The sequence below is a fragment of the Musca autumnalis genome, unplaced genomic scaffold (assembly GCF_047663935.1).
Source record: "Musca autumnalis isolate F117 unplaced genomic scaffold, ASM4766393v1 scaffold_3, whole genome shotgun sequence".
NCBI lineage: Eukaryota > Metazoa > Arthropoda > Insecta > Diptera > Muscidae > Musca > Musca autumnalis.
In genome coordinates this window covers 227,960,977-227,973,447 of record NW_027411866.1, presented here as the reverse complement: position 1 = coordinate 227,973,447, position 12,471 = coordinate 227,960,977, and positions in this window count along the sequence as shown.

Here is a 12,471-nt window from a genome sequence, read left to right as displayed (position 1 = left end):
GATTTTTTTTCTATTTCCTTAAAAGCAGGATACAAATTTAATTTAAATTTATAGATGAATTTAAAAAAAAAAAAAATTTCTGTCCACAGTATAAAAAAAACATAATTTTTCGTGACGAACGCTACACCACTTGGATCTGTCTTTTCATACCTAATTTCACTTTTTCCAAAATAGTAAAAGATAATATTTTCTGTCAAAATCTAAGAGAATTGAGTGAATAACAATACAACTTTTGAGTTTACCACTTATGTTAACACTAAAGTAATAATATGAACATGTAAAAAATGTACAATTTTTGTATAAAATTAAAAAACCTGAGGTAGGGTAGAATTTTGTAATAATTTTTGTGTTAATAATGATAGAAAAAAAAAGTTTTTAACATATTTCTAAAATTAGATATCCAGTCTAATCTTCTGTGAAAAAATAAATTAATTTGGATAAAATAAAAAAATTTTTGGCTGGTAGACTGTTTCTGGGATTTGCCCATATGCCATATTTCAAATATACATAAGTATGTATGTAATTACCAATATTAAATGCGATTTCTTCCTTGTCCACTAAAATAATTCCATTCAACTTTCCGATTCAATTATAAAATGTATTGGGCACTTAATTTACTAAAAAGCACAATTTCTTTAAGAAAACGCAAAACACTGATTTATTCACTCACTTTACCGTCTTGACTCTACAAAGGCAACTAAAACACTGAAGAAAGAAAAAAAATATAATTCATATCATTTCTTCTTTTCTTCTTCGCCTGCTTGCTAAGTTGGTTAACAACAACAAAACAAGAAACACACGAGTTTGACGCATACACGCCACCAAAGCCCCCTTCGCTGCTACGTCTTCTATTATACAATACACACAACTCTTTATTATAAAACACTGTTGGGCAGAAATGCTCGGCCTCATACACAAAAGTGTAAAAAATAAATGAGTCTCTCGCAATTTGCCCACCATTGTTATAAAACAGCATTCCACAACCGCGAGAGCACTGTTATTACTCTCGTTGACAAACATCCTCCCTCCACCCATGAAAAAAATGTTCTAACATAAAAAAATATGTTTTACCCAAACATATCAAATTGAGATATGTTACAAAATGTTGCAAACATATATTTGTTTGCAACCGGTCCCAAACATATATTTGTTTGGATCCAAACATATTTCTAACATACATTTTAGAAAATATTTCTCTCGTTGTCTTTAAAAACAAAAGGTCTTAAAATATTTGAAACTGCTAAGCAGATTTTAACTGAGCGTGGTTATAAATACCACACACATACCCCCAAAGAACAGCGACCCCATATGCTGGCGATTCAGGGACTTTCGGATGATTGTCCTCGGGATAAAGTTTTCGATATTTTAGAAAACAAATCCGGACTTAACGTCAAAATCGTTGGATTAACCAACATATCTTACAGATTATGGCTCTTGCGTGTAACCAAGAGTTCGGACATCTTAGGGCTCTACCGTCTTAAGGAAATAGGCGACTCGAATATCACGATTCGTAAAGACCGCGGACGTGATATTATGCAATGTTTCAATTGTCAGCGATTTGGGCATATTGCCCCCAATTGTCAAATGCCAGCTCGATGTGTTCGATGCCTCGAGAGTCCCGGAGAAAATAAATGTTCTGTTCCCCCCAAAGGACATGAAACTTTTGTTGAATATCAACACCCTGTTTCAGGAGAAATCATTAAAAAAGTTGCACGCCCACCTTCCTGCATTAACTGTGGCAAGGAGGGACATCCTGCCTGTGCCCGTGATTGCCCAATCCGTACGGCAATATTAACACGCAAGGCTAATATCAAGGCAGGAAATAAGGCTAAGGCTGAGGAACGCTCTATGCGTTTAGCAACCATTCGCTCCGGCATTTCTTATGCTGCTGCATCGGGTGCTCGCACTTATGGTGTTCCACCTCCGGTTCCAACAATAGGTGCTCCCCGTCCCAATGCACATCCCCCTCAAAATACGGGTGTAACAAATTCACATGACATTATCCAATATTTTGGAAATGACTTCAGTCAAAAATGTGAAAAAGCCAGGACCTTCGGTTCTATATTCAAACAAATCAAATCATCTTCAGGTATTGACGCCGCCATGTCTGTCTGGCTCCTCTTGGTAGCGGGCAATGTTGACTTTTAAAATAATATTTGTAAATGTTAATTCCCTAGTGCCTCTTTCTAAGAGGCACTACCTAAAATTATTGATTGACCAAAGAAGACCAGATGTGCTCCTTACAGCCGAGCATAAGCTGAGCCCTTGCCATAATTTCAACATAGAAGGATATAAAGTTTTTCTTCAATATAGAGATGGGCAACGCGGGGGAGGTACTGCGATTGCAATTAAGGAGGGTTTCCGATGTAACCGGATACCTATCTCCTCAGGACTAGTTATAGTTTTTTGTGGGGGTTTTCAGACATAAACCACTATAACTCAGCCATTTGCGAACCGATTAAAAAAAATAATAAATTGTTCTAAAGATATTGTTCACCCCTTTAAAAGGAAGAAGGATCAATAGAAATCCGTTGTGAAAAAAGAAGATATGCCCGTTTAAATTTGAAAAGAAACCCAGATTTTCACAACTTTTACCGTTATAAAAAATAAAATGAAGTGACCCAAACGAACTAAAGGCATTTTCGTTGTCCATGGATCCCAACACGATAGAATTTTGCGTCAGAACGCTTGAATATTTTTCTGGTCAACTTTTGTAGCACAGTCCCATTTATCGACATTTTCTGAAAAGTTTGCACCTTCTCAAGGCCAAAACTGCCTGAAGGAGCGTTCCAATGCTTTTGCGATGTATTAGAGAGTTCTTAATTACTGTCTTAACTACAATTTTTGTCTTTGTGTTGGATCGAAAATCTCAATGGTTTGGCCGTTATATGCCAAAATGTCCAAAAAACGTGGATACAAAATTTAAAGTCAAAATCGGGACGCTCGATTTTCACCGTAGACCTATGGTCTAGTGGACTTTTTTGCTTAATCCCAGGAATCAGAAACGCGAAGGGCCCTTTAAGGTTTTTTTCCTTCCATACAAATCGCCCCGGCCTATTGTAGATATAACAACTGTCTACAAGAATGGTCTATATGATTTTGAAAAAAAAAAGACTTACCATTTTCGAGATATCGCGATCTAAAGGTCAAATTAACAAGTAAAAAGTATCAGTCGGCTTTACCGACAGAGATATGCCCTCAGCCTATGTGAATCAAAACTTTCATCTAAGGACAGATCGAATGTACTTAGGGTCATTTCAAAATTGTGTGCCCCCTTTTGGACATTTGAACTTGCCGGCAAAAATGTGAATTAGTTCAACTTTAAAAGCTTTGCGGAGGAAGTACTTAAAGGAATGGACCGACATAGTCCATTATGGAAGTGGATCTCATTTTGGGAGCCATATCTTCGATAGATTTCGCGCCCACTAGTCATTTGAGTGGGTAATCGTATTACTTTTGGACTAGTACGCCAGGAAGCCTGGACTTGTCCCTGGAAAACATTTTAAAAGTTAAACTAAATTTGGACAAAATATTAGGAGATCCAAAGTTTTGACCAAATTGGTTGCTCCGTTCAAGAGATATCGAGCATACCATTTTAGTGATATTTTTTAAATATTGGGGGAAACTAAGCTTGGGCAAAATATGATGAAGACCAAATTTTGGACCAAATCGGTTGATCAGCTCGAGAGTTATCGTGGTCTCCAGCCACTACATATGGGGCCATAGGGGTTTTTACTCCTTTCGGGCTGTTTTCTCAAGTGATATGGACTTGCCCCTAAAAAACTGTTACCGTAGTAATTGGGAAAGCGAAGCAAAAATCAAAGTGATTCGAGAGCAGGTTTTAAAGTGAACTTATCCGAAATTTAGTGTGGGAGGTACCCAAAGAGTGGACAAAAATAGTCCATATTCGTACCTGATCTACATCTGGTAGATACATTAGGATGTGTAAACTATGGACCAAATCGGTCACTACCTTCAAGAGTTATCGTGCGCACAAATTTTTCGAACATTTTTGAACTTTTGTGGGGGAGGTACCTGAAGGAGTGGACCGATATGGCTTATCTTCGAACTTAAACTAAGTTTGGACAAAATATTAGGAAGGCCAAATTTTGGACCGAATGGACAGATCAAAGCGATTCAAGAGCAGGTCGTAAACTGCACTTTTCCGAAATTTTGTGTGGGAGTACCCGAAGGTGTGGACCGATTGAGCCCATATTGGAACTTCATTTAAGTCTGATAGACATTTTACGATGTGCAAAGTGTGGACCAAATCGGTTACTCCCTTTAAATGTTATCGTGCGGACAGATCTTGGGAACATTTTCGAACTTTTGTGGGGGAGGTACCGGAAAGAGTGGACTAATATAACCCACCTTCGAACTTAAACTAAGTTTGGACAAAATATTACGAAAGGCAGCACTTTTGCCAGGATTTAACCCTATATAAGGGCGAGTGCATATGTAAAATCTGGCTATTTTCGGCTTACAAAAACGTCTAAACTTATGTTTATGGAAAACGGTCTGCGTTCGCCACAGACAACACATAGGGGAACATTTTACAAAAAAAAGCATGGAATTAAAATTGAAATAGTTTTAAAGATTATGGGCTTATAAGACATATGTATGTACCTATGTACGTTTCGTTCCAAACAAAGTGATACGGGACAAAAATCAACTCCTAAATGTTTCTCCAAAAATTTATCGCCAAGATTAAAGAAATGTGGAATATTTTTTAAATAATTTCATACCCTCAAACTTGTATGTCAAAACAATTTTATAATTATTTATAGAGGTACATATAACGTTTCAAAAAGTTGTTCCTTTTTAAACCCGAAAATAATAAACATCTATCACAATATGTATATGCATGTACATATGTATGTATGTATCTTATCTATCCATCTACAACATTACAACCATCTATTAACAATCTCTATTTAAGTTTTGTTAAATTTAATTTTACATCTTCACCATTTAACACTTGTTTACCTACATCCTCACTACCTCTCTCACACTCAAATCTAAAATATAGTGAAAAATACGATAAAAAATTAAAACACACAACCATTTCTTATATGAAAACATGGCATGCCATGGCAAGTGAAGGCAAGGCATGAAATAAAGAACCCCTGAAAATACACCACCACCATTTGTGGGCCATAATTTATCTTCCAGGTTAAATATGTTTTGGGTTTAAAACATTTATTTTATGTTTTTGTTTTGTTTTTGTAATTTCTTGCCACAAAGGTAAAATAAAATATATTGTACATACATAGAGAGATATAAACAGGAGATAGGTGGCCAAAGATACCAACATACGAGTATGTATTTATGCCTCCGAATGTATGTATCTGAACTTCCTTTTGCGCATATTTATATCTTTTTCAAAGTTTTCTCTCTTTTCTCCATTGCAAACAACCCTCGAAAAACCAAAAGTTTTAAATTTCATATCCATTCCTATGAGGGAATTGTTGGTTGCTGGTATGTCAGGAGGAAATCCATAACCATTACCAGCCAACCAGCCAGACCCTGTGTACACACCAACAGTCGGCACGGACATTTGCTTTCGTCTCGTAAATATCTCTTATTTGAATTAATGTTTTAGTTGCTATTTTTTGACAGGTTTTTCTATGGTGGATATATTTCAATGTCTGCAGTTGTTTTCAAAAAGAAACCTCCAGGGTGTGTATGAGTACATGTTTCCGTTTCCTTCTATGGATGTTATTTGTAGTTTTTAAATTAAATTAAAATTTAATAAAAACAGGAACACATGTATTTTATTAAGTATAACTGGGGTTATTAGAAATTAAGGAAAATGAGCAATAAATATCGAAAATATGTATGTACCTTCAACAATCCTCTTTAGAATTTCTATGGTAAGACATCGTGATCACAGTGACATCCCCATCACGATTTAGTGTACAGGCTTCCCCACCCAGTCACGTCAGGAGATATCTTCATGATCGAAGGGAGACGTCCGAAGGTACAAACGAGAACCTCTAGATCATGTCTGCTCAAAAATGTGTTTCTTTCACACGAAAGATAATAAAAACCATTTAAGAAAAATTGGGAAGGAACGATTTTTGGAAGTTTCTTTCGACGTTCCACTAATTTTGCACTTCAGTATCCTCTAAAACGATTCCCCTGATTAAACAATTAACAATTTAAACAAATAGTCTACAGAAATATTTCCTCATTTCTGTTTCAACAAAAACCAAAGGAGAATTGGTGGTCCAACATTTCACCGTTCTGAGCAGGGCTGCTCTAGACCAACGATGCTATGTGGAAGGCTTGGATAGCATTCACACTGATGCAGTTGCTCAGGGAGTACGGGGATACGATGTGAACAACGCAATAGAAAAACGCTAGCTGGAAATGCAAACACGAGGAGTTTTAGCCCAGTTAAGATTCGGACGATACAAATCATATTGTTGGCATGATAACCAAGAAATGCCCTGCATGTGGAGTAAGACGGCACAACACGGTGTATTTATTTAGCTGACCAGTTAACTCTTGATTCATTATGGACGCAGTCATATTGCAGCATTTTTGAGTCTGGATAAAGAGGAACCTGAACCATATAAGTGAAATAATACACGAACGAACATATATGGCCAGCATTTAAGCTACTGATACGATCAAATATGTTCCTCATAATGGTTCCATTTTGTTTGGACAAATTTGTTTCAGACAATTCGGAGCCGATTAAGCTAGGACCGCCCGTCTGACTGGCTGGTGGACACGATAACTTTCGGACGGATCAACCGATTAAGTCCAAACTTTGGACCTCGTAATATGTTGTTCAAACTTATATCACTTACACTTATACAACTTTCGAAGGGAGTAACCGTTTGGCTGAAACTTTACACATTTTAAAATTACATCAAATGCCTCAGAACGATTGATGTTTGGGTATAAAGTTTTTTGTTGAACTAGTTGTTGAAAAATAACTTCGGCGAAAATATCCGCAAACAAAAAATAATGGAACGGAAGAGAAAATCTATACTATAGTCTTCCCTGCTTTACCACTTGACGAACAATGCCAAATGTTCTCCACTAATAAATAAGTAATTTTAAAATATAAAAACAACAACAATGAAATAAAGCCAATATTAAGAAAAAAATTGTTATAGCTATTGCAATAAAAAAGACATTAAATTTCTGCTGGAAGTCTTCGCTAAAGTGCGGGTTAAGCGCTGTTTTGAAATTATCGGATCGTTTTGAAATTATTACCAAAGATACACCAAATTCCATGTGCAGCTATATATTGTTTATCGTGGACAGGTCTACTCTCCATGGTCCTAAAGCTTTAAAAATCGTACGGTGAAAAAATTACTCGTGACCACAAATACGTATTTCGAGGGGCCCAAGGGTCAAATATTTAACATATACAAGTAAAATGTTTAAAAATTAGAATTTCGGGGGTCCGGAGCTAGTAGGTGTGATAGAATATATCGGACAACTCCTTCCGAAACTATGTGCAGTTTAAAGGCTCTAAAAATCCGATGGTACCCACTAAATGGCTTATTGGCACGATAACTATTGTAGAAATAACTTCTAAAATGGGACCCACTTCCAAAATGGACAATATTGGTCTGAAAGAATACATTCTCCGTAACAGTTGAACACCGGGTCCGCGTTGCTGGTCCGTCCTATTTAGTTTTAAGAAAATTAGGTTCAGTAGTTTTTGTAGAAAAGATAAAAATTTAAAATTGAAAAAAGTGGGCGGGATCAAATTTTCTTTGCATAAAAACCTAAGTCGGTTTATGGCGAACATTTCACAAAAAGAATTATCCAAATCGGTCCAGCCGTTCTCAACTGATGTCATTACCAACGAACGATATTTAATTTTTATACCCTCAGCATTTATGCTAAATACGGGCAAAATGTGCCTCATCGAAATAATGGTTTTAGACCCCAAGTATGTTTGGACGAAATGTGTTTTAGACAATTTGGAGTCAATTTAGCAATGTCTGTCAGTCTGTCTGTCTGGCTGGTGCTCACGATAACTCTCGAACGAATAAACCGATTTGGTTCAAAATTTGGCAATCGCAATATTTTGTCCAAACATAGTTTAAGTTCGAAGATTGGTTATATCGGTCCACTCCTTCCGGTACCTCCCCCATAAAAGTTCGAAAATTTCCGAAAAATTTGTGCGCACGATAAATCGTGAAGGTAGTAACCGACTTGGTCCATACTTTGCACATCGTGAAATTTCTACCAAACTTAGATGAGGTTCCAATATAGACTCAATCGATCCACGCCTTCGGGTACCTCCCAGTTTAGGACCTGCTCTATAATCGTTTTGATTTTTGTTGTAGCAACTTGTATTTACGGCTCTCCATACGATGGTACAAGTTTCATCAGGGGCAAGCCCATACTTCTTGACAAAATAGCCTGAAAGGTGCAAAAAAACCCCTATGACACCGTGTGTAGTTGTTAGAGCGCAGCATAACTCTCCAGCGGATCTGCCGATTCGGTCCAATATTTGGCCTTCGCAATATTTTGTGCAAACTTAGTTTAAGTTCGAAGATAAGCCATATCGGTCCACTCCTTCAGGTGCGTCCACCACAAAAGTTCAAAAATGGTCGGAAAAATTGTCCGTACGACAACTCTTGAAGGAAGTGACCCATTTAGTCCATACTTTACACATCCTAATATATCTGCTAGGTGTATCAGGTTCAAATATGGACTATATATGTCCACTACTTCGGGTAACTCCCACACAAGTAATTACTTCCCGAGAAAATAGCCCGAAAGTTGTAAAAATCCCTATGACACCATGTGTAGTGGCTGGAGCGCACTATAGCACTCGAACTGCTCAAGAGCTTGACTACTGAAAGATGCACTCCATAGCACTGCATTTTAACTATCCCTTTGGAATCGCATTTCAACTAACCCTTTAGGGCAGAATAGGATGCAGTCCAATTTGCATCCAAAGCACGTGTTTGATGCAGTGCTTTGGATTGAATTTAAAGACACTCTTCGGAATCTGTTTTTATGCAGTTCAAAGATGCAAGCCATTGCAAACTTTCCCAAAATGAATAAAAAGAATTTATTGTTTGTGTAAATATAAGAATAATAAGAACTTTATCACATTAACACAGATTATGAAATTTCTTCATTAAATTCAATCGCAACTGAGTTTGTTTCGCCGCTCTCCATTTAGTATAAGGTGAATTTTTTTTTGCTTTATCTGCTAAAGGGGTTCTTGCATTGTCTTCCCATCACCAGTTGAGATTTCAACAAGTACTCCAAGAGCACTTCATTAAGAAATTTGCTTCTCGTGAGTTACAGTAAAAATGTTCCCAACTTTTGGTTGTATTTTGTTTATTATACCCTCAGCATTTATGCTAACGAGGGTATATACACTTTCATACGGGCAAAATGTGCCTCATCGAAATAATGGTTTTAGACCCCAAGTATGTTTGGACGAAATGTGTTTCAGACAATTTGGAGTCGATGGAGCAATGTCCGTCTGTCTGGCTGGCTGGCTGGAGCGCACGACAACTCTCTAACGGATCAACCGATTCGGTCCAAAATTTGGCTTTCGTAATATTTTGTCCAAACTTAGTTTAAGTTCGAAGATGGGTTATATCGGTCCACTCCTTCCGGTACCTCCCCCACAAAAGTTCGAAACTGTTCGGAAAATTTATACGTACGATAACTGTTGAAGGGAGCAACCGATTTGGTCCATAATTTGCAGCTCGTGAAATGTCTACCAGACTTAGATAAGGTTCCGATATGGACTCAATCGGCCCACTCCTTCGGGTACCTCCCACACAACATTTCGGATAAGTTCAGTTTAGGGCCTGCTCTCGAATCGGTTTGATTTTTGTTTTATAAACTTGTATTCACTGCCCCCCACACAAGTTTCATGAGGGGCAAGTCCATACTTCCAGAGAAAAAAGCCTGAAGGTTGCGCAAAACCCATATGACACCGTGTGAGGTGGTTGGAGCGCAAGATAACTCTCGAACGGATCTGCCGATTGGGTCCAAAATGTGGCCTTAGTAATATTTTGTCCAAACATAGTTTAAGTTCGAAGATAAGCCATATCGGTATACTCCTTCAGGTACCTCCCCCACAAAATTTCAAAAATGTTCGGAAAAATTGTTCGTACGGTAACTTTTGAAGGGAGTGGCCGGATTGATCCATACTTTAAACATCCTAATATATCTACAAGATATAGATCAGGTTCAAATATGGACTATATATTTGTCCACTTCATCCAGTACCTCCCAAACAAACTTTCGGATAAGTTCACTTTAAGACCTGCTAACGAATCACTTTGATTTTAGTTGAAACAACTTGCATTCGCAGCCTCAATTACGATGGTAAAAGTTTTTTCAGGGGCAAATCCACACTTCTTGAGCAAACAGCCCGAAGGGTGTAAAAACCCCCTATGGCCCCATATGTAGTGACTGGAGATCCACTTCCACAATGGTCAATGTCGATCCATTCCTTTAAGTATTTCCTTCGCAAAATGTTTGCTTTTTAATCTTAATCAACATTTTTGTCGTTTCATACTCCCAACATTTTTAAAACCCACTAAATACATACGTTTTTTTGGAAAAAAAAAATTTTCAATATACACAGGCTGAGGGTATATCTCTGTCGGCCAAGCCGACTGATACTTTTTTACTTGTTTTATATAAAAAAATTTAGAAATTGATGCATACTTTTTCTATCTTTGAAAAAATTCTGTTCTAAATCCGCCAACTTACACTTCGGTGCTAAAGCGTTGGGAATACTTTTTGAGGGCTACCCATTAAGTTGTGGTAGCTAATACATACAAATGGCTTTCGAGTCAGCTGTTTCACTGGGTCTTCGAATCAGCAGTTCCACAGGGCCTTCGGGTCAGCTGTTCCACTGAGTCTTCGGGTCAGCAGTTCCACAGGGCATTCGTGTCAGCTGTTCCACAGGGCCTTCGGGTCCGCTGTTCCGTAGTTAAAAACCAGTAGCGCATGCTAGAAATTAGACTAATACCCGAAGCCGTCTGGTACCCGAGAATCAGCAACCGAACCCATCCTGTCCCCGAGCATCTGCAACCGAACACCGAATTCATCGCCTTCCCGTTCGTCTGCAGCCGAAAACCGAAAACATCGTCCTCCCGATCATCTGCAGCCGAACACCGAAAACATCGTCCTCCCAATCATCTGCAGCCGAACACCGAAAACATCGTCTTCCCGAACATCTGCAGCCGAACACGGAATTCATCGTCTTCCCGATCATCTACAGCCGAATACCGAATTCATCGTCTTCCCGATCATCTACAGCCGAACACCGAATACATCGTATTCCCGATCATTCAGACCCGAACACAAACAACATCGTTTCCCACGAAGAAGAACCCGATAACTCAACACGAGCTCCACAGCTGCCAAATCCCAGCGAGTCTGCATTATCCTTACGCCAACTATTAATTTAAATATATACCCATTGAACTCATTCTTATCGCATTTATACACAAATAGATTGTTAATAAGTATTTATTCAATAAATCCCCGATTTAGCCACCAGGAAAGGGAGAATACTACCAGGTCAGGCAATTAGGCGCACGTGTGCGCTCATTTAGCGTTGTTCTCTGCACACACACAATTCAACTCATTTAAAAAGCATGCACTCACACAATGATGCCCCGTAAAGTATGCAATAGAAAAGTATGGTGCCTGACCTGAGAATACAAGTCTTCTCATTTCGTAAGGTTTAGTGGGTCCTTATGGAGACTCTGGACGCGACTGAACTTACACCAGCCGACGAGAAAACCACGTTACAAAGTTCATGTTTTGGTATAGCCCCCATATAGCGGTACCTCCCGATTTTCGGTATTTTGAGGATTTTAGCTAAATTTTTTAACCAGCTTCCACATAACGGTACCTCCCGATTTTCGGTACTTTGAGGGTTTTAGCTACAATTTTTAACCGATCTAGCTGTAATTTGACATTTGAGGTTCTCTGTGGCAACGAAAAATCGAACCAGCTGTAGTTTGACATTTGAAGTTTTCGGTGGTCACGAAAATTCTTCACTAATATCGTCAACCGTACCTCCCGTTTTTTGGTATTTTGAGGGTTTTAGCTACATTGGTTGACGGCTCTATCCGTAATTTGAGTTTCCCGGCAGTTATAAAACGTTTCCACCAAAAATGTTAAAGATAGGTCCACACTTTGATATAGCCCTGTATGAGGTACCTTGCACCTGGCTGAACATATTTTTTAGATTAAACTAGATAATTTAAGAATTTGTTAATTGTTGTTATTATCCTCTAGCTTCAAAACACTGTGACACATCACCCAAAACAGCATAAATTATGTACATAAGTAAAACTATGTAAGGAGAATGGGAGAGCAAGCAATTTTATGAACGGACAACAACAATTTCAAAACATCTCTCCGTAACGTACTCAATTGAAAAAGGGGGCGGAGTCTATTTTTATAATAGAGAATAAGAAATATTTATGAGTGTTTGTTTTACTC